This window comes from Carcharodon carcharias (genome assembly GCF_017639515.1).
Source record: "Carcharodon carcharias isolate sCarCar2 chromosome 21 unlocalized genomic scaffold, sCarCar2.pri SUPER_21_unloc_5, whole genome shotgun sequence".
In the NCBI taxonomy this organism is placed as follows: Eukaryota; Metazoa; Chordata; class Chondrichthyes; order Lamniformes; family Lamnidae; genus Carcharodon; species Carcharodon carcharias.
Window position 1 is genome coordinate 61,756 of NW_024470579.1, and position 23,776 is coordinate 85,531.

General features: G+C 42.9%; 3 non-coding genes across 3 annotated transcripts; 1 reads left to right on the forward strand and 2 right to left on the reverse strand.

Annotated features, from left to right (window-relative positions):
- Positions 1 to 1,762: 1,762 nt before the first annotated feature.
- Positions 1,763 to 1,836, reverse strand: trnan-guu. The gene has a single exon. It is a non-coding gene; the product is annotated as a tRNA-Asn (tRNA).
- A 1,281-nt stretch (positions 1,837 to 3,117) lies between these two features.
- On the forward strand, positions 3,118 to 3,189 carry trnae-uuc. Its single transcript has one exon. It is a non-coding gene; the product is annotated as a tRNA-Glu (tRNA).
- Positions 3,190 to 13,577: 10,388 nt separating this feature from the next.
- On the reverse strand, positions 13,578 to 13,659 carry trnal-uag. Its single transcript has one exon. It is a non-coding gene; the product is annotated as a tRNA-Leu (tRNA).
- Positions 13,660 to 23,776: the final 10,117 nt, after the last annotated feature.

Here is a 23,776-nt window from a genome sequence, read left to right on the forward strand (position 1 = left end):
GTATTCAGCTCTTTTGAAACCAAAAAACGGAGCAAATTCAGCGAGTTTTCTTATCAATCCCAGCACGAGGTTAGTTACGAGACTAAATGAGCGACACATTAATGGTTCCAATCGTTCATTGGAGCTCACCGCGTCCAAAGAGCACTGTTATCATCAGCCTGTTATGTACCTTCTTGCAGTACATCTGCTGAACAATATAAGCTTATCACAGCTCTGCTTTCTGCACATTGAAACCCAGTGTGAAAATCAATTCAAAGCTGAACAACTGGGAGGAGAGTGTGAATGTGGATAATCGGCACTGTGCACATTCTTGTAATCAGTATCTGGGAGAACCAGGAAAATGAGATCCATGTGTCTCTTTACTCACGAGTTTTACCCATTCCCACGAACTGACTGTGTCTGCATAAAGTAGCTCATTGACTTGGGAGCTGGACGGGCAGAGGGAGCTGGAGATGAGGCAGGGACAGAAGTTGAAAGAAATGCGAAATGTAATTACTTTCATTTTTTTGTGTCAGTTGTTTTGAGTGGTGAATGTTTGTCTTGTAAGTTTCACAGGAGCCTCAGTGATTAGTTGGTGCTTTTTTTTAAGCAGTAAGATATAAAAGTAAAAAGATAGGAGCAAATTACTACAAATGATGGAAATCTGAAACAAACACAGAAAATGCTGGAAAAACTCAGCAGCTGGCAGGAGAAACAGGGTCAATGTTCCTGGCCCAGACGATGCTTATTCAGATTTTTAAACAGCACCCTGTTGGGGGCTAGAAGCCACGACCCTGAGATTAATAGTCATATGCTCTACCAACTAACCTAGTGGGGAATGTGCGCAGCTGTTTTGTATCCCAACAAAGATGGATGGTTTTGTTGCTTTCCACCTGATACGTCTGCTTGTTTGGAATTTTAAAGCGTGGAACGTAATCAGCCGACAAATGCCCCAAAGTTGCAATGCATTCCCCTCAATCATCAATAACATCATTCACATCTTCCCCTTCTTAGCTGCACGTCCTTCCAAATAATGTGTTCGATTTTCCTCAGGATTTTCTCCTGCTTTGTGTCCTCGTTTTGAAATTATTGGCATCAACATCCAACAAAAATTGAGTTGCAAACCTGATGGACAAACAATGGAAAACAAGTCACTCGGTAACACAAATCCCATGCTGCTCATTTTCAGAGCCACAACAGTCAGCTTTTCTATAAAATGAAGGAGGCTTACAGTGAAATGATCAGAAAGTTGGTGTGATTTTTATTTGTAACTCACTCACTCGGGTTATCTGTAAAAGCTGCTCGGAGGTTTAGTGACCAGGATATAATCTACCTGTGTTTTCCTGAGCCTGTGCTCGGTGTATTGGGAGGTTTGGCCTGGGTTGGATTATCTTGCATTCCAGGGATGGGCAGTAACCCGCTGACTGAAGCTGCAGCCGCCGCTTTCTGTGGGCAGCGGGTGATTGGAGAGCGCGGGGCGGAATATGGCTGCTTTGTTGCTTTTCGCAGTCACACTCACTTTGGAAATGAGGAAGAGGGAAGAATTGATGGATTTGTTTGAATCCAATAACTTCATAGATATCCAGTGTGTTGGATATCGGTACATGGTATGCCTAATTGTTTTCCCATTACATTTGAAATGAATATTCGAAAAAACCCACTTGCCTGGGAGTTCACTGGATAACATTGGAGCTGGCAACATTTCTGGAGTCTTGACATTCAGTTCAAGGACCCAATAACTGTGTGACAATGAAGGCTGATGGGGACAAAACAGTGACAGCTTCGTCCCTGGGTGGCCTCGAACCACCAACCTTTCAGTTAACAGCCGAACGCGCTAACCGATTGCACCACAGAGACCCACAAAATAGCAATTCGGGTGTCAGCGAGTTAAAGCTTCAGATTGCGGCGAACGGAATGACAACTGTTCTCTATCAGTTTTAATCTTCGAAAATAAAGGTTGGGACATTCATTGTGGATACATGGAAATAGTCTGATCCCACCCACTGCAGACACATTCATGTCACCGGGAAACGGCTCTCCTACAACTGGTGCCATCTCCCTTCGAGCCTTTCGGTGCCTTGACTGTTACCAAGTATTCTGATTGTCCTGAAGCCGAAATTAGGTTTGAATTCCTGATGTGCAGTAACGAGAACCTTTTGAATGTCTCAAATCAGTTAATTTTACTGTTAACATCAGAGTCAATGTTCCAGTGTCCTAAAGAAGAGAAAGGTGCCTTGACTGTCTCTGGCCATTCGAAAAGTTCACCCTTCATTCTCCTCTGATTCCGGTTCCCAAAGTCTTTCTGAAGATTCACAAAGATGGAGACTGGGTTTTCTGTTTTGGTTCCTTCTCCATTTTCCCACCTGCCAACTGACAATACTTTCCAAAATCTCGTCTCAATCATCCGCTTTGCATCATGTCCAGGGATGAGGAAATTCAGTGTTGTGGAGAGATTATAGAGACCAGGATTGTTCTCTTTAGAGCAAAGAAGTTTAAGTGGAGATTTCATTGAGCTGTTCACAATGAGGTGGGTGGGGGCAGTGGGGACGGGCAGCTTGATGGTGCAGATAGGGAGAAACTGTTTCCACTGTCGGAGGTCAGTAACCACAGGATTGGGATTTAAAGATAGTGAAGGAAAGACAGATTTGCCTTTATACATCGCATTCCTGACCAGCGGATGTCTGAAACCACTTTCAAACCAATTAAGCATCTTTTGAAAAAAAAACAGAAAATGCTTGAGAAACTCAGCAGGTTTCACTTTCCACAGACGCTGTCAGACCTGCTGAGTTATACCTGCGTTTAATGTTTTTATTTCAGATTTTCAGTATTTTGCTTTTATTGAAGTACTTTCTGAAGGAGAGTCATTGTTCTCATGCAGGGAACACGGCAGCCAATCACTGCTCAGCGAACAGGGTGGAGGGTTTTGGAAATTGAAAGTTACGCATGTGCAGCTTGTGGGACTATTTCATCTCACTGTCGGTTTCATGTTCCAGCTCACAGCAACTGTTGTTTTCATAGGCTGACGAAGTCATTTATCTTGAACCTAAACAAGCAATTTTGTGGTAAAAGAGATCTGAACTGAAAAACAATAGGCAAAGGCAGCGTAGATAAGCCGAATCGAAAAGTGCTATTGCAGCCTCCCTGGTGGTCTAGTGGTTAGGATTCGGTGCTTTCACCGCCGCGGCCCGGGTTCGATTCCCGGTCAGGGAATGTCGATTTGTTGAAACGAGTGTTGGTCACTCCTTGATTAAAAACTTCACCATGATCAGAGAAGTGAGAGTTTAAGTTTCGTCTTAGATTTGGAAAACATCACACTCGTGAGTGGCAGTGAAGGAAAGAGGAGAAGGGCTGTTTGCAATTCACTAACCATAGACATGTTGGTGTGAGGCAAAATATGGTTGGGAGCATTACGAATTTTGCTGCCTACTGTTTGCATTGGCACAAATATCACTCCTGATGGATCAACCAATCACAACTGCTCTTTGAAAGCAGCATGCCCGGCCGAATGGCCACTTTCTGTGCTGTGACTTTCTATAATTTTATGTTTCCCAACAGCACGGGTTATTCTGCCATTTTGTAACACACTCGAGCGAGATGCACTTTCTTACCTTGTATTCAGCTCTTTTGAAACCAAAAAACGGAGCAAATTCAGCGAGTTTTCTTATCAATCCCAGCACGACATTAGTCACGAGACTAAATGAGCGACACATTAATGGTGCCGATCCTTCACTGGAGCTCACCGTATCCAAAAAGCACTGTTATCATCAGCCTGTTATACACTTTCTTGCAGTACATTTGCTGAACAAGTATAAGCTTATCAAAGCTCTGCTTTCTGCACATTGAAACCCAGTGTGAAAATGAATTCAAAAACTGAACAGCTGGGAGGTGAGTGACTGTGGATAATCGGCACGCTGCACATTCCTGTAATCATTATCTGGAAGAACCAGGAAAATGAGATCCAGGTATCTCTTTACCCACGGGTTTTACCCATTCCCACGAACTGACTGTGTCTGCATCAAGCAGCTCATTGACATGGGAGCTGGACGGGCAGAGGGAGCTGGAGGCGAGGCAGGGACAGAAGCAGAAAGAGATGCGAAATGAAATTACTTTCAATTTTTTGTGTGTCAGTTGTTTTCAGTGGTGAATGTCTGTCTTGTAAGTTTCACAGGAGCCGCAGTGATTAGTTGGTGTTTTTTTTAAGCAGTAAGATGTAAAAGTAAAAAGATAAAAGCAAATTTCTGCAAAGGATGGAAACCTGAGCAACTGGAAAGAGAAACAAGTTCAAAGTTCCCAGTCCATACAACGCTTTTTCAGATTTTTAAACAGCACCCAGCTTGGGGCTCGCTCGGATCCACGATACTGATAGCCGGGAATGTGCGAAGCTGCTTCGTATCCCAACATGCATGGATGGTTTTGTTGCTTTCCACCTGATGCCTCAGCTTGGTCGCAATTTTAAAGTGTGGAACGTAATCGGCCGACCAATGCCCCAAAGTTGCAATGCATTCCCCTCAATCATCAATCTCATAATTCACATCTTCCCCTTCTTAGCTGCACCTCCTTCCAAATACCGTGTTCGATTTTCCTCAGGATTTTCTCCTGCATTTAATACTTACCTGCTTTGTGTCCTCATTTTGAAATTATTGGCATCAACATCTAACACAAATTGAATTGCAAACTGATGAACAAACAATGGAAAACAAGTCACTCGGTAACTCAAATCCCATGGTGCTCATTTTCAGATTCACAACAGTCAGCTTTTCAATAAATGAAGGATTTTTACAGTGAAAAGATTAGAAAGTTGGTGTGACTTTTATTTGTATATCACTCACACGGGAATTCTGTAAATGCTGCTTGGAGGTTTAGTAACCAGGATATAATGTGTTTTCCTGAGCCTGTGCTCGGTGTGTTGGGAGATTTGGCCCGGGTTGGATTATCTTGCATTCCAGGGATGGGCAGTAACCCGCTGACTGAAGCTGCAGCCGCCGCTTTCTGTTGGCAGCGGGTGATTGGAGAGTGTGGGACCGGAATATTGCTGCCTTGCTGCTTTTCGCTGTCTCACGCACTTTGGAAATGAGGAAGAGGGAAGAACTGATGGATTTGTTTGAATCCAATAACTTAATAGATATCCAGTGTGTTGGATATCGGTACATGCTATGCCTAATTGTTTTCCCATTACATTTGAAATGAATATTCCGAAAAAAAAAAGCCGCTTGCCTGGGAGCTCAGTGGATAACAATAGAGCCGCCAACATTTCTGGAGTCTTGACATTCAGTTCAAGGACCCAATGACAACCAGGAACTGTGCGACAGTGAAGGATAATGGGGAAAAAAGTGACATCGTCGTCCCTAGGTGGCTTCGAACCACCAACCTTTCAGTTAACAGCCGAAAGCACTAACCGATTGCGCCACAGACACGACAACCACAGCATTAGCATGTCAGTGAGTTAAAGCTTTAGATTGCTGCGATCGGAATGGCCATTGTTCTCTATCAGTTTTATTCTTCGAAAATAAAGGTTGGGACATTCATTGTGGATACATGGAAACAGTCTGATCCCACCCACTGCAGACACATCCAAGTCACCGGGAACAAGCTCTCCTACAACCGGTGCCGTCTCCCTTCGAGCCTTTCGGTTTTTTATCTGTTACTAAGTATTCTGATTGTCCTGAAGCGAATATTTGGTTTGAATTCCTGATGTACAGTAAAGAGAATCCTTTCACTGTCACAGATCAGTTCATTTCACTGAAAACATCAGAGTCAATGTTCCAGCATCTTAAAGAACGGAAAGGTGCCTTGACTGTCTCTGGTCAGTCGGACTGTTCACTCTTCTTTCTCCCCTCATTCTGGTTCCCAAAGTCTTTCTGAAGATTCACAAAGCTGGAGACTGGGTTTTCTGGTTTGATTTTTTCTCCCTTTTCCCATCTTCTAACTGACAATATTTGCCAAAATCTCATCTCAATCCTCTGCCTTTCATCATGTCCCGCGATGAGGATATTCAGTTTGGTGGTGGGGTTACAGAGACCGGGATTGTTCTATTTAAAATAAAGAAGGTTAAACGGAGATTTCATGGAACTGGTCAAAATGATGGGGGCGGGGGCAGTGGGGACGGGCGCTTTCCACTAACAGGGGTCAGTAACCAGCAGATTGGGATTTAAGATAATTAAAGAAGGACAGACTTGTATTTGTATCGTGATTTTCCCGACCGGTGGATGCCTCAAAACACTTTCCAGCTAATTAAGTACATTTTTGAAATAAGAACAGAACATATTGGAAAATTCAGCAGGTTTCTCTCTCCACAGATGCTGTCAGACCTGCTGAGTTTTTCCTGCATTTTCTGTTTTCCTTTCCAGATTTCCGCAGTTTTGCTTTTATTGAAGTGGAGCCATTGTTGTAATGTAGGGAACACGACAGCCAATCACCGCTCAGGAAACAGCCAAAAGGAGGGACGTCACAATGAGCAGACCATGTGTTTGTTGTTGAGGGATAAACACTGACCAGGTCACGTCAACCCACAGGTTTTGATAACGGTTCTGTCCAGTTATGAACCAGAGACCGTTTCACGTGTTAGACAAGAATGAAAATCGCTGCACCACAGAAACAGGAAACAGTGCAAAGGCCCAATGGGCTTCACTCAAATGTTAAACGGTGACGTCATGCAGCAGCACTTTGGGTCTTTGTTTTGAAGAAATGGAATTCGGCTGTTCTCATTAGGAATGCTGGAGACAGACTGATCAACAATGTCATCATCAAATGGCACAGCGCAGTAAGAGGCCATTTGGACAATTATATCGATGTCTGTTTTGTACAAAGAGATTTCCCGTTAATCTCAATTTCGTTGCCTCTTTCCATAAAACTTTTTCTACTCCCTTGCAAGTCATTATCCAATTCCCTTTTGAAAACTCTGAGTTAAGACAAACAATATTGAAAGAGGTGCAGGAGCTTCTGCAGTGCCTCTGCACAGTGTGTGAAAATTAACAAAGTTTCCCTGACCCAATTTCCCCAGCGTTCTCTAATTTCCATTCATCTGCAAGGATTCACTAAAGTTATAGCTCGAAATGGAAGAAAAACAGTGCGAGGTTTGTGTCATTCTTGCTTTCTGGGTGTTTATTTCTCCTTAGAGACTTGCTCTCTGTCACTCTCGGTCTGTGTGTGTTCCTGTGTGTGTGTCAATATGGTTCAGTTCCCCATTTTTACCATCCAAACATTATTCACGTTAATTGTGTAGCTTCATATTAAGATGGTACAGAGAACAAAAAGAGCGGATATAAAATATACAAGAGAGGTTTTCTTTCTTTTTTTTGACTGGTGACTTTTCAGCTTCGAAGGGTCGGCGTGGTACAAAGTGGAGAATGATGGAAATTGTCACTGAGCAACATTTAAACAAGCAGACACCGAGTCCTTGTGGTCAAGTGGCTAAGGCAATGGACACATCGAGAAAATGAGATTCTAAAAACAAATAGTCCAACGTGAAATCACTCGGACATTAGGAACTGTTTACATTGCTGTCAGGTGCCGCAAGGAACAGGAAAGTAAAAGCTCAATAACAAATGTTGCAGGAACGGATAGATTATAATCACCAGGAAAGGCTGAACAGCCTGAAACTCTTTTCTCTGGAAAAGAGAAGGCTGAGAGATGACCTGACAGAAATGGAATGCTTTGTCCCTGTTTCTTCAGGGATTCGAGGTGAAATTTATTTCTTCAGCCGCAAGTTAACATCTTCTGAATCTGCATCAAACAAACAATGAAATGTTTAGGGATATAGAAAGAAAGATTCTACATTGAGATGGAATTCTTAAAGTCGGATTTTGTCATCTGCTAAATGAATATATTTTATCAAACTCTCTCTGTCATTAGATTACAACATTGACTGCACTTCAGCAAGATTTCATTGGCTGTAAAACACCTCCCGTTTTCATGAGTTGGTGAAAGGCTCTGTTTAAATATAAGTCTTTCTTTCTCTTCTTTCTTTCTGACTGTCAATCTAAGATAACAATCAGATGGAATGGTGAAGTGTATCTGTTCCTTTCAGTGTCTACCCCACTCTCTGTCTCTATCTGTCTCCCTTTGTCTCTGTATACCTGTCTCACTCTCTTTCACTCTCTCAATCCCTCTGTCTGTGTCTCTATCTTTGTTCACTCTTGTGCTCTTTGTTCCCTCTATTCACTCGCTGTCTGTGCGCAAACAAGGTTCACTGGATTGATTCCTGAGATGAGACGGTTGTCCTAGGAGGAGAGATTAAGTGGGATGAGTCTGTACTCTCTGGAGTTTAGAATAATGAAAGGTGATCTCATTAAACAGTCTGACATTCTGAGCCAGCTTGACAGTGAACATGCTGAGAGGCTGTTTCCTCCCGGCTGGAGAGTCTAGAACTGGGCTCACATTCTCCATATAATGTGTCAGCCGTTTAGGACTGAGGTGAGGAGACATTTCTTCACTCAAATGTTTATGAAACTTATGAGCCGAGAGGTCTGTGGATCCTCAGCCAGTGAGTATATTGAAGGCTGAGATGTTTAGATTTTTGGTCTTTAAGGGAATGAAAGAGCATCGGGATTGGGTGGGCAATTGGTGTTGAGATTGGGTATCCGCCATGATTTTATGAACTGGAGGAGGAGGCTCGAGGGGGCATATGGCCAATTCCTGTTCCTTGTTTGTTCCTGTCAATGTTCTATATCAGTGGAAATACCATTAAAGCGATGCAAAACAGCAGGGTGAGCGTGGTAGTCTGGCCAAACTGCCTCAGGTACTGGATTCAGATTTCAGTCTCTGTGGAACCGCTGCCAAAGTTATAGGTGGTTCACCTGTGAGTCAGTTTGGGTGCTCTCTTCTGACGAAAAAGTGCCAGCACAAAGTGCATGCGGGAGTGTATTGGGTTTCATTTTAACTGGAAGAAGGAGGAGAAGTAAAAGAAATATTAATTGATTTTCTGAGAATGCACGGTATTGGAAGTAGTTGAGTTGCTCTTCCAGACAGCCAGCACGGACACAGTGGGTCGAATGTCCTCCTTCTTTGCTGCAGCCATCTATGCTCACATACCATCAACATTAAACTATCCATAGGGTCAGTCGTCGTAACTGAGTAGGTAAGGTGATGGGGTTCAAATCCATTGGAGTTTCCGCATCTCATTATTCCTGGTTTTAACTCTGTGTCTACAGAGTTAATTATCGGTTATGTTGAATGAAATCCATCCAGAGACTCGGGAACTATTTCCGTTAATTGCTGAAAGCATTCAAGAAATTTCCATTCGGAAATGGAACAAAAACGGAGCCAGGCTGATGCCATTCTTGCTTTCTGGGTGTTTGCCTCTCCTTAGAGACAAGCCCTTGCCCTCTGTAACTCTCGGTGTATATGTCTGTGTGTTTTCCTCTGTGTGTGTCAATGTGGCTCAGTTCCCGGAGAGATTGAAAACAGTTTTACCATCAAAAACTTTATTCACGTTAGTTGTACAGCTTCATATCAAAGTGTTGTAGAGAAAAAATATCAGGATGGAAGATGCAAGAGGAGTTTGCAATGTTTGGCATGAGGTGCAGCCATGAAGCAGAGGATTCAGCGAGAAGCTTTCTTCTCATTTAACACGAGATTTGGAAGTAGATCAGGGAGATATTTGTATCGGTGCAAACAGTAAAATCTCCTCTATAAACCTACAAGATTCTGAGGAGGCTTGACAGGTTAATGTAAAGAAGATGTTTCCAGTAGTGGGGAATCTTGACTCAGTAGGCTCATTTTTGGGATGAAGGGACTGACTTATCAAAAACGGCGAAACAGGTTAAGCCTTTATTCATTAGAGTTTATAAGAATGATGGGTGATCTTATTGAAACAGACAAAATTCTGAGGAGGCTTGACAGGGCAGATGTAGGGAAGATGTTTCCACTAGTGGGGAATCTCGAACTAGGGGACATAGTTACAGAAAAAGGGAGCACTCATTTAAAACTGAGATGCGAAGGAATTCTCTCTCTCAGAGGATAGTAAATGTCTGGAATTCTCCACCCTAGAGAGTTGAGCAGCTAGATCACTAAAAATATTTAAAGAGGAGGTAGTTGGATTTTTAAAATATCGGGAAGTTGAGAGCTATGAGGAGCGAGCACGAAAGAGGAGTTCAGGCCTGGGGCAGATCAGCCATGATCTTATTGAATAGCGGGACAGGCTTGAGGGGCCAAATGGTCGATTCCTGCTCCTTTCCCTTATGTTTCTATGTTCGTTTGAAACGTGTCTCTGGTGAAAGGGGCCGGAGATAAACGTCACATATAACATAGGTAATCCAGGTTGTAACATTTGTATGCAGCTTTCTTGGTGGTCTATTGATCAGGATTCGGCTTTTTTACAGCTGCTTCCCGGGTTCGATTCCCGGTCAAGGGCTAGTAATTTATTGACCTCGTGCAAACTGTTAAAATGAGCTTGAATAATTTTCTGATTAAAAGCGAGAAGTGCAAGTCATCTGCTTCTCAGTGGCGTGAGAGCTCGAGTTTTGCATCAGAGTTGGAAATGTCATTCGGTCGCAACCGGTCGAGAACAAACACAGAGGTGACGATAAGGATTGAGAGAAGGGTTGTGATCGGCTACAAAGCACTGACGGTGGCGTACGACAAAATATACCGGTAATAGGGGAGATTTTATTGCTGACACCTAACAAATATCTCCCAGAACTGCTTCCAAATCTCGTGTTAAATGAGAAGAAAACTTGATGCTGAATCTTTCACTTTTTAGCTGCACCTCCTTTTAAACATTGAAAACTCCTAAGATAAAAGCAAAATACTGCGGATGCTGGAAGTCTGATACAAAAACAAAAATAGCTGGAAAAACTCAGCAGGTCTGACAGCATCTGTGGAGAGGAATACAGTTGACGTTTCGAGTCCATTTGACTGACTCTTCAACAGAACTCATGAAGAATCATAAGGACTCGAAATCTTAACCCCGTCTTCCTCTCCACAGATGCTGTCAGACCTGCTGAGATTTTCCAGCTATTTTTTTTATTGCAAACTCCGACTGCGTCTTCCATCCTGATATTTTTCTCTGTAACATTTTGATAAGAAACTGCACAACTAATGTGAATAAAGTTCGTGATGGTAAAAATGTGTTCAACCCCTCAGGGAACTGAACCACATTGACACACGTAGAGGGATACAACAGATTTATACACCGAGAGTGACAGAGGACAAGGGTTTGTATCCAAGGAGAGACAAACACCCAGAAAGCAAGCATGACACCACCTGGCTCCATTTTTGTTCCGCTAGGACTACAAGTTTCGTGAATGTTTTCGTGAATGAACAGAAATAGGAAAACCCCCTTGAATGGATTTGATTGAATCTAACCGAGAATTAACTCTGTCGGTACAGAGGTAAAACCAGGAATAATGAGCAGCGGGGAAACTCCAATGGATTTGAATTCCATCACCTTAACCACTCGGCCACGGCGACTGGCCTTATGGACAGATTAATGTTGCTGGTATATAAGATGGCTGCAGCACAGAAAGGCGGGCTTTCTCTTCTCCGTGCTGACTGTCTGGAAGAACAAGTCAGCTACTTCCACTGCCGTGCATTCTCACCAAGGCAATTAATATTTGCATTGACTCTTCTTCTTCTTCCGGTTAAAATGAAACCCAATACATGCCCGCGTTCACTATGAGCTGACACTTTTTCCTCAGAAGAGAGCATTTAAAGTGACCCACAGGTGAACCACCTATAACTTTGGCAGCGGTTCCACAGAGAATGGAACATAAATCCAGCGCCTGAGGCCGTTCGGCCAGGCTACCTCTCTCAACCTGCTGTTTCCTGTCGCTTTGATAGTTTTCCCAATGAAACAGAACATTAAAAACATCAAAAAAAGGAACAGGAATTGGCTATAAGACCCCTCGAGCCTCCGCTACCACTTTATTAGATCATGTCAGATCCCGAAACTCAACACCAATTTCCCATCTGATCCCGATAGACCTTCATTCCCTTAAAGTCCAAAACTATATTCACCTCAGCCTTCAATATACTCGTCGACTGAGGATCCAGAGACATGTGGGCTACACAATTCGAAAGATTCACAAGCCTTTGAGTAAAGAAATGTCTCCTCACCTCAGTCTTAAATGGCTGACACATAATCCGGAGAATGTGAGCCCAGTTCTAGACGCTCCAGCCGGGGGGAAGCAGCCTCTCAGCATGTTCACTGTCAAGCTGGCTCAGAATGTCAGACTGTTCAATGAGATCACCTCTCATTATTTTAAACTCCAGAGAGAACAGACTCATCCCACTTAATCTCTCATCCTCATCTCAGGAATCAATCCAGTGAATCTTGGTTGCACACAGGCTGAGAGAATAGAAGGAACAAAAGGCACAAGATTGAACAGAGATAGAGACACAGACAGAAAGACTGAGAGAGAGAAAGAGACCGTAGACAGATATACAGAGGCAAAGAGACGCAGACAGAGAGAGAGAGAGAGAGAGAGAGGGGTAGACACAGAAAGGAACAGATACAAATCACCATTTCATATGATTGTTATCTTACGGTTGACAGACAGAAAGAGAGAAATAAAGATTTACATTAAAACAGAACCTTTCACCAATTCAGGAAAACGGGAGGCGCTTTAGAAACAATGAAATCTTTCTGAAACTTAGTCATTTTTGTAATCTAATGACAGAGAGAATTTGATAAAAATGCTGATTCAATAGATGACAAAATACGATCTTAAGAATTCCATCTCAATGTAGAATCTTTCTTTCTATCTCTCGAAACATTTCATTGTTTGCTTGATGCAGATTCACAGGATGTAAACCTGCAGCTGTGTGAATAAATTTCACCTCGAATCCCTGACGAAACAGGGGCAAAACATCCCATTTCCGTCAGATCATCTCTCAGCCTTCTCTTTCCCAGAGAAAAGAGTTTCAGGCTGTTCAGCCTTTCCTGGTGATTATAACCTATCCATTGCTGCAACATTTGTTATTGAGCTTTTACTTTCCTGTTCCTTGCGACACCTGGCAGCAGTAGAAACAGTTCCTAATGTCCGAGTGATTTCAGTTTGGACTATTTGTATTTAAAAATTAATTCTCTCGATGTGTCCATTGCCTTAGCTACTTGACCACAAGGACTCGGTGTCTGTCTTTTTAAATGTTGCTCAATGACAATTTCTATCATCCTCCACTTTGTAGCTGTAACTTTTGTGAATGCTTGCAGACGAATGGAAAATAGAGAACGCTGGAAGTTATAGATGTTTTTTATTCAACTTAATCGTCAATTAATTGTGCAGGCACACAGTAAAGTTCAGGGATGATAAGAAGCGTAGCTGTCAGCATTCCAGCCTACCTGTGGAGATCCCAATTCATTCAAACCCGTCACCTTAACAACTCAGTCCAAGTCCCAGATTTGCATGAAAGTTGTCTGTATAAAACCATAGACGGCTTCAACAGACGGCCATTCACATGCCGAGTCCCTGGAAGAGCAGCTCAGCGTCTGTAATTCAACAACCCGCCATTTTCCTACAGCAAATCAAATTTATGTCGTCGCTCCTCGTTCTTCCTATCAAAGTTAAAAACGGTACACTCCGCTGGATTTAATGTAAGTTGTTATGTGTTGGTTCAAATGGGACTGCTGCAGATCCTAAAAGGCGGATAACTCAAATGTTTGGCAGCGGTGGGATTCGAACCCACGCCTCCATAGAGACTGGAGCCTAAATCCAGCGCCTTAGACCGCTCGGCCACACTACCGCATTAAGCTGCAGCGTTCATAATTTCCTTCAATAGTATTGCCAACGAAATAGAACAGCAGCAAAGGAGCAGGTGTAGGTCATTTCGAAACTTGAAACAACTCCGCCAGTTAATAAGATCATCCTGCATTTTGCAACATACAGAAATCATCTCCACTGTTAAATTCTTTTTTCAATGTCTCATTGTTTCGATGTTTCCAATTATGTTTCTTTTTTTTCCTGTGTTTGCACATGTTTGTACGTGTTTGCTAAATGAAGTGTTGGTAAAAAGTAATGAATTTGTATCTATTGACTGAGAAAAATGAGAATATGATTGGTCAGGATAAACATTTTTTGATAATTCGATTTGACATCAACTATTACAAAAATTTTGAAAACTGTAAAAAGTTTTAGAATCCAACTCTTCGTGTCATTGGGTCAGGGAAGCTTTGTTAATTTTCACACATTATGCATGTAGACAGCAGAAGTTCCTGCGCCTCTTTCAATATTGTTTTTCTTAACTCAAGAGTTCTCAGAAGGGAGTTGGACAATGACATGAAAGGGAGAAAAATAATCAGGGTTATGGAAAGAAGCAAAGAAGTTGAGATTAACTAGAAATCTATTTGTACAAAACTGACATAAGTATGATTGTCCGAAAGGCCTCTTGTAGAGCTGTATGATGACATGATGACATTGTTGATCAGTCTGTTTCCAGCATTCCTAATGAGAACAGCCGAATTCAATTTCTTCAAAACAAAGACCCAAAGTGCTGCTGCATGATTTCACAGCTGTACATTTTAGTGAAGCCCATTGAGCCTTTGCACTGTTTCCTGTTGCTGTGGCGCAGCGATTATCATTCTTGTCTAACATATGAAACGTTCTCTGGTTCAAAACTGGGCAGAGCCATTAACAAAATCTGTGGGTTCACGTTGCAGCCACGTGGCCTGGTCAGTGTTTATCCCTCAACCAACCCCACATGGTCTGCTCATTGTGACGTCCCTGGTTTTGGCTGTTTCCTGAGCGGTGATTGGCTGCCGTGTTCCCTGCATTACATCAATGGCTCCACTTCAATAAACGCAAAATACTGCAGAAATCTGGAAAGGGAAACAGAAAATGCAGGATAAACTCAACAGGTCTGACAGGTTTTCCAACATTTTCTGTTTTTATTTCAAAAATGTACTTAATTGGCTGGAAAGTGGTTTGAGACATCCACTGGTCGGGAATAGCGCTATTAAAATGCAAGTCTGTCCTTCTTTAATTATCTTAACTCTCAGTCCTCTGGTTACTGACCCCCGTCAGTGGAAACAGTTCCTCCCTATCTGCTCTATCAAACCGCCTCGTCCCCGTTGTCCCCACCCCTGTCATTTTGAACAGCTCCGTGAAATCTCCGTTGAACCTTCTTTGCTCCAAAGAGGACAATCCCGGTGTCCACAAACTCTCCATAAAACTGAATTTCCTCATCTCTGGACATGATGCAAGGCGGAGGATTGAGACAAGATTTTGGACAATATTGTCAGTTGGCAGGTGGGAAACTGGAGAAAGAACCAAAACAGAAAACCCAGTCTCCAGCTTTGTGAATCTTCAGAAAGACTTTGGGAACCGGAATCAGAGGAGAATGAAGGGTGAACTGTCCGACTGACCAGAGACAGTCAAGGCACCTTTCCCTTCTTTAAGATGCTGGAACATTGACTCTGATGTTATCAGTGAAATTAACTGACCTGTGACATTGAAAGGATTCTCGTTACTGCACATCAGGGATTCAAACCTAATATCGGCTTCAGGACAATCAGAATACTTGGTAACAGTCAAGGCACCGAAAGGCTCGAAGGGAGACGGCTCCGTTGTCGGAGAGCCGGTTCCCGGTGACAGGGATGTGTCTGCAGTGGGTGGGATCAGACGATTTCCATGTATCCACAATGAATGTCCCAACCTTTATTTTGGAAGAGTAAAACTGAGAGAGAACAATTGTCATTCCGTTCACCGCAATCTGAAGCTTTAACTTGCTGACACGCTGGTTGCATTTTTATTGGTCTCTGTGGCGCAATCGGTTAGCGCGTTCGGCTGTTAACTGAAAGGCTGGTGTTTTGAGGCCACCTGGGGCGAAGCTATCACTGTTTACTCCCCACCATCCTTCATTGTCACACAGTTCTGGTTGTCATTGGGTCCTTGAACTGAATGTCAAGACTCCAGAAATGTTGCCTGGCTCCACTGTTATCCAGTGAGCTCCCAGGCAAGTGGCTTTTTTTCGAATATTCATTTCAAATGTAATGGGAAAACAATTAGGCATACCATGTACCGATATCCAACACACTGGAAATCTATGAAGTTATTGGATTCAAACAAATCCATCAATTCTTCCCTCTTCCTCATTTCCACAGTGAGTGAGACAGGGAAAAGCAGAAAAGCAGCAATATTCCGGCCCCGCACTCTCCAATCACCCGCTGCCCGCAGAAAGCAGCGACTGCAGCTTCAATCAGCGGGTTACTGCCCATCCCTGGAACGCGAGATACTCCAACCCGGGCCAAACCTCCCAATACACCGAGCACAGGCTCAGGAAAACACAGGTAGATTATATCCTGGTCACTAAACCTCCGACAAACATTTACAGAATACCCGAGTGAGTGAGTCACAAATAAAAGTCACACCAACTTTCTGAATGTTTTCAGTGTAAAATTCCTTCCTTTTATTGAAAAGTTAACTGCTGTGAATCTGAAAATGAGCATCATGGGATTTGTGTTGCTGAGTGACATTTTTCCATTGTTTGTCCGTCAGGTTTGTCATTCAAATTGTGTTGGATATTGAAGCGATTCTGATTTCAAAATGAGGTCACTAAGCAGCTAAACATTAAATCCAGAAACAAATCCTGATGAAAATGGATCACAATGTTTGGAAGGAGGTGCAGCTGAGAAGCGGAAGCTATGAATGGTGTAATTGATGAATGAGTGAAAAGCATTGGATCCTTTGTCAATCACCGTAGCCGAGTGGTTAAATGGATGGTTCTAAAATCCATTGGAGTCTCCGCAGGTAAATTCAAACCTTACCGAATGTTCTTCTTATTATTGCTGATTTCAACCAGGTGTCCACAGAACTCCCGGATCAATGGAAGAATAAACATTCAAAATTTCTCCTGATTTTGGGACTCTAAGGGAATGAAGGGCGATCGGGTTCATTTGAGAAATTGGTGTTGATGTTAGGGATTCGTCATGATCTTATTAAGTGACGGAGGAGGCTTGTGGTGCCTTATGAAGTATTTCTGCAGCTTTGATTCTGTTCTGTTTCAGTAGCAACAATAGACAAAGCAATGGGCAGTAACATCCTGAGCTCGGTAATTCAGCTGAGTTGTTGTAGGTGCTGGTTTAAGTCTCACTCTTTATTGAGGCGTGGTTTCTAATCCCACTGCTGCTAAATTGTCCTATTGGTCGAAAAGGTGCCAGGTCACAGTTAAATCAGGCATATGCGGTGTTTCACTTTAACAGGAAGAACGAGGAGACACAATAAAAATATAAATGGCTGTGGAGAAAATTTGGGTTTGTCGAATTAGCTAAATTCCTCTTCCGTAAGCTGGCATGGACAGAATGGGCCGAATTTCCTCCTCCTCTGCTGTAGCCATCTATACTTTTATACCAACAACACTAACCTATCCAGAGGACCAGTCATCATGGCCCAGTGGTTCAGGCGATGGAGTCCAGATCCAGTCAAGGCGATGTGCAGTAGCATCGTGAGCTTGGCAGCGCAGCTGTTATGGTTGTTAATGGTTTAAGGTCTCATCCTTTATTGAGGTGTGGTTTCAAATCCCACTGCTGCTAAAATTGCCCTCTTGGTCGAAAAGGTGCCAACTAACAGTTAAAGCAGGTGTGTGCAGTGTTTCACTTTAACAGTAACACTGAGGAGAGACAATAAAAATATAAATGGCTGCAGAGAAAAGGCGGGGTTGTTGAATGAGCTGAATTCCTCTTCCATGAGCTGGCATGGACACAATGAGCCGAATGTCCTCCTTCTCTGCTGTGGCCGCCTATAATCTTATACCAACAAAATTACCCTGTGCATACGGGCAGTCATCATAGCTGAGTGGTTTAGGCGATGGAGTCCAAATCCATTGGTGTCTCCTGCTTCTCATTATTCCTGGTTTTAACTCTGTCTACAGAGTTAATCATCTGTTACATTGAATGAAATCCATCAAAACAAGCGGGCGTTTTCCTATTTCTGTTCATTCACGAAACCTGCAGTGGAAATAGAGCAAAACTTGGTTTCATGCTTGTTTTCTGGGCGTTTGTCTCTCCTTAGAGACAAATCCTTGCCTTCTGTCACTCTCGGTGTATGTCCCTGTGTGTGTTCCTCTGTGTGTGTCAATGTGATTCAGTTTCCCGAGGAGGTGAACACATTTTTACCATCACAAACTTTATTCACATTAGTTGTGCAGCTTCAGATGAAAGTGTTACAGAGAAAAATATCAGGATGAGAGATGCAAGAGGAGTTTGCAATGTTTGGAAGGAGGTGCAGCTCAGAAGTGGAAGATGTGAATGATGTTATTGATGATTGAGAGGAATGCATTACAACCTTGGGGCTTGTGTAGTTCAATTACCTTCTACACTATGAAATTCAGAACGAGCTGAGGCTGCAGGTGGAAAGCAACAGTTGTCTCCATGTATGTTGGGATATGGGATACATATGTTATGTGTGCCTGGCTAGTTCAACTGGTAGATCAAAGGCTCTAAATCTCAGGGTCGTGGGCTCGCCGTACGTTGAGTGCAGCTTCTTTCAAACAAATAACCACCAACCTCTGTTCCTTTGAAACTGGCACACGACGGATATTCACCACTGATTCAAAGCACTTCCATGTCACATCTCTTTCTGTCTCACCTCCAGCTCTCTCCCCACTTCCAGGAGCTGTTTGACCACACACGATCAGTTAGTGTGAAAGTAGTACACAACGTGATCGGTTTACAGATAACAGGCTAAAGAGACACCAGGATCTTCCTGATTCCCCCAGGTACTGATTACAGGAATGTGCACAGTGCCGATTATCCACAGTCACACTTTCCTTCCAGTCTTGTCTGCGTTGTTCAGCTTTGAAATTTCACGTATTTTCGCATTGGATTTCAATGTGAAGAAAGCAGAGCTGTGATAAGCTTATATTGTTCAGCAGATATACTGCAAGAAGTTACATAACAGGCTGATGATAACAGTGCTCTTTGGTCGCGGTGAGCTCCAGTGCAGGATTGGCACCATTAATGTGTCATTCGATCAGTCTTGTGATTGGTTGATCCACCAGGAGTGAAATTTTTGTCAATGCAAACAGTAGGCACCAAAATTTGTCCTTCCCCCACCCATATTTTGCCGGGCACCACCATCCCTATGGTCAGTGTTTTGCAACCAGCCCTTCTTTCACTCTGCTGCTGTCTTTGTTCCCGACCTGTTCCAAGTCTGATATTTCCAGCTCTGAGGCGAAACTTCAACTGTCACCCCACTAATTCTGGCGGAGCTGCTAAATGTTTTCTATCAATAAGTAATTAATATTCATTTTGACAACTCCACAAGATCAATAAATTTGCTTTCCCTGACCAGGAATCAAACCCACGCCATAGCGATAAAAGTGCTGACTCCTGACCATTAGACCACCAGGGAAGCTAGCCAGCGGCTTTCAGTTTGGTTTATTGACGCTGCTTTTATCGATGTTTCCATTTTAAATGGAATGAATTCTTCATCAATGACAACAATGGTTTCTGTGAACTGGAACATGAAATTGACAGTGAGGTGAAATAGCCCCACAAGCTGCTCATGTGTAAATGTCAGTTTCCAAAACCCACCAACCTCATCACTACGGCGCCTGTGAAACTGACAAGGGAACACACGGCAGACATTCATCACTGAAAGCAAGTGAACACGTCAAATTCTGCCGCTTTCATGTTGCATCTTTAACTTCCTGTTCTCCCTTTCAGGCATTTCCAGGTCTATCAAATATTATCCATGCAGAACATTGTCCTGTTCCTCGTTCCACTAGGAGACTTACTGTGAGGATTCTATAGGAAGTGGCTCTGTAGCTCAGTGGTTTAGAGCACTGGTCTTGTAAACCAGGGGTCGTAAGTTCAATTCTCATGGAAGTCTGTGATTAACTTTATTATGAAATTTGGTAGCAAGGTAACCTTTGAGCAGAGGGCTGTAAAAAGATAAAAGCTGGAAATCCAAACCAAAAAAAAACCTGGAAAAACTCAGCAGGTCCGACAGCATCTGCAGAGAGGAATAAAGTTAACGTTTCGAGTCCGTATGGCTCTTCAACAGAACCTGTTGTTTTACAGTGTTTACAACACTGTAAAAAGATATTGGAAGGTTATGTCAATGGGCAACAAAATGGCAGATGGATTATAATGTGGACAGGTGCGATTATGTTCACTTGGTTATAAAAATGAGAACAACAGAATGCTTTTAAAATGTGAGAAATTTGTAAGTGCTGATGTTCAAAGAAACTTGGGTGTGCTTGTACAAGCAATGTGGAAAGTTAGCATGCAGAGTCGGCATGTTGGCCTTTATTGCAAGGGGATTGGAGAGCAAGAATAAAGAAATCTTGCTACAGGGTTTTGGTGAGACGGCATCTGGAATCCCGTGTGCTGTTTTCATCTCCACATTTATAAAAGAATAGATTTGCATTGGGGACGGTGCAGGGAAGGCTCACTAAATTGGTCTCTGGAATGAGCTGGTTGTCCTAAGATGAAAGGCTTTTATTCTCTGGAGTTTAGAAGAATGAAAGCCAATCTGATTGAAACCTGTAAAATTCTGAGGGGGCTTGATAGGGTAGACACAGAGATTGTTTCCGCTGGTCAGGGAATCTAAAACACTGGGACACAGTCTCAGGGTAAAGGGCCGATAATTTCGGGCTGAGATGAGGAGAATTGCTTCACCAAAGGGTTGTGAATCTTTGAATTCTCTACCCAGAGGGTTGTGGATGTTCCATCATTGAATACATTTAAGGCCGGGATGGACAGATGTTTGGCCTCTCGGGGGACTAAGGGATATGGGGAACGGGCAGAATAATGGAGTTGAAGATAAGCCATGATCGAATTGAATGATGGGACAAGCTCGATGAGCTGTGTGATCTACTCCTGCTTCTATTTCTTGTGAACATATGTATAATAAAGACAGTAATTCATGTTATAATAAAAACAGAAAGTATTGTAAGTTCTCAGCAGGTCTGACAGCAAATATGAAGGGAGAAACAGAGTGAAGGTTTCGAGTCTAATTTGATACTTTTTCAAACCATAAATTGGCTGCTAGTTATGACATTTTGCACAACATCAAGACACAGAATTGAACCCAGGCGGTGAAAGCACCGAGGCTGAACCACTAGAGTGTTCTCTTCCGACTGAAGGTTTAATGGTTTAAGACAACCTAGGGAAAAATAGACTCCCTCTCTTCCTGCTTCTACTTATATTACCAACATAATTCTGCTTTGTGTCCTTTGGCTAAAAGAAAATATTTTCCAAACTTTGCCACCCCTGCTGTTATTCGGTAAGTTCTCACATAAGTATTGCGTGTTTCCAAATATTGCATGCAGTTCTGGAATCCGCATCATAGGAAGGGTGTGATTGCACTGGAGAGAGTGCAGAGGAGATTTACCAAGATGTTGCCTGGGCTGGAGAGTTTTAGTTATGAGGAGAGATTAGATAGGCTGGGGTTATTTTCCTTGGAGCAGAGCAGATTGAGCGGGGACATGACTGAGGTGTATAAAATTATGAGCATCATAGATAGAGTAGAGAGGAAGGAACATTTCCCCTTGGTGGAAGGATCAATAACCAGGGAGCATAGATTTAAGATAAGGGGAAGGAGGCTTAGAGGGGATGTGAGGAAGAATTATTTCACCCAGAGGTTGTTGGGAATCTGGAACTCACTGCCTGAAAGGGTGGTAGAGGCAGAAACCCTCATAACATTCAAGAAGTATTTGGATGTGCACTTGCAATGCCATGGCATACAAGGCTATGGGCCTAGTGCTGGAAAATGGGATTAGAACAGTTAAGTACTTGTTTGACGGCGCAGATTCGATGGGCTGAAGGGCCTCTTTCTGTGCTGTCGACCTCTATGACTCTATGACTAAATAGATTTATGAATATTCATTTCAAATAATGCAAGAAACTGAAAGAAACATGTGCATAACATCCAACCAATCAGAAAGATTGGGTTCAAAGCAACGAATAGAAATTGACTGTCAAATTGCAAGAATAGAACTGGAACACACCATCACAACGAATGAATCCATTGTCTGTTAAAATGTTGCTCAGTGAAAATTTCAATCATCCTCTGCTGTATAACATACAGGCACTGAGTCAATAAGCAGTCTCCGCTGAAATAAACACAAAGGGTCAATCTCCTCTTGCAACTTTTCAACCTGTTGTTATTCTTTGTGCCATTTACCATGAAAATATATAATGGAAGTGAATAAGGTTTGCGATTGGAAAAAATGTGTTCACCCCCTCGGGGAACTGAACCACACTGACAACACAGAAATATACAACGTGAGTGGTAGCGAGCAAGGGTTTATCTCTAAGGACAGAAAAACTCTCAGAACTCAAGAATGGCACAAATTAGCTCAGTTTTGTATCATTTCTGACTGCAAATTCCGTGAATGCTTATGGATCAACAGAAATGAAGCAACACGGAAGTGAAGCAGGAAAACCACATGTGAGTGTTTGGAAGCTGCTGATTCCATTTAACCAATAGTTAATTCTGGAGGCAGCAAAACGAAGGAACAGCGAGAAGTACAGTCAGCAGGACTCTAACCCACGTGGGGAGGCCCCAGTGGATTTTAAACCCATCTCTTTAACCACTCAGTCACGGCTGCAAGCCTGATTCTAGCTTCATTGTTGTTCCTGTAAAATCCTGGAATGGTTACAGCAGAGAATGAGGGCGTTCATCCCCACCTATTCCCAGTCACCCTGCAATTCCTACAGCCTCCCTTGTTCTACCTACCAAGATGAACTACATCACATATCAAATATCCCGAGCCTATTCTAAGGGATTTGATGAAACGTCTGAAAGACAAACCAACTGAAACGTTGGCAATGGTGGGATTAAAATCCATGACTTAATAGGAATTGGTGCTTAAATCCAGCGCCTGAGACCACTCGCATACGCTACTGCTAGCAATATGATAGTAACCATCGCCTTGATTGGTAACAGTACTGAATTAGAACATAACAAATAGCAACAGGAATAGACCATTTTGTCTTTCGAGCCCCTCACAGTACCATCAAATCTGACCCAAAAACAACATATAGAGACCATTCAGCCGGGTCAGAGGAACATAGGCCATTCAGCCCTTTGACCCTGCTCCACCACTCAATAAGATCAAGGCTGATCTGGTTGTGGTCTCAACTCCACTTTCCTGTCTGTCTGTCCGTCCCCCCACGCCCCCCCACCCCCCCAACGCCCTCACAACCCCCCATAACTCTTGACTCCCTTGACCATCAAAAATCTGTCTAAATCAGCCTTGAATAAATTCAATGAGCCAGCCTCCACTACTTTCCTCTGGCTAACGACCCTCTGAAAAAAAAAAATCTCCTCATCTCCATCTGAAAAGGGAGACCTCTTACTCTTCTGGAACTAACTCACTGGGTCCCTCTCCCCCACCTTTTCCCTGGACATGCTGCAGCTTTTGGTCCAATTCCCCTTTAAATTCCACGACTGAATCTGCCATCCCCACACTCTCTATCTAACCCAGCCGCCAGATCCATCCCTTCCAGCTCGCCATGTGGAAATGCATGGTGACCCTGCACTGAAGAACAGGTCCCAGACATACTCAGCTACTTGACAACAGAACAACATGAAGTGATTATTGTGGAAAATTGAATGAGACATTTTAAATCGTCAAGACATTGACACACACACTCCATAGAGAAACTGACTTTCAAACTATCAGGATAGAATTAAACACACTGATTCCTTTCAGAAGGAGTAAAATTAAAGTGAAGAGGGAAATAGAATCTGGATTTAGAAAATATCCACGAAGTGGATGAAGGTGAACAGAAAGCTGGAGAATCTTTAAAGTTTGTGCATGAACTTTTGTTTGACCCAGATGTATTTACAACATGCCAATAATTTAGAATTGTGAGAGATGATCGGAAGGTGGCAGCTTGTGATGCTGATTGTGA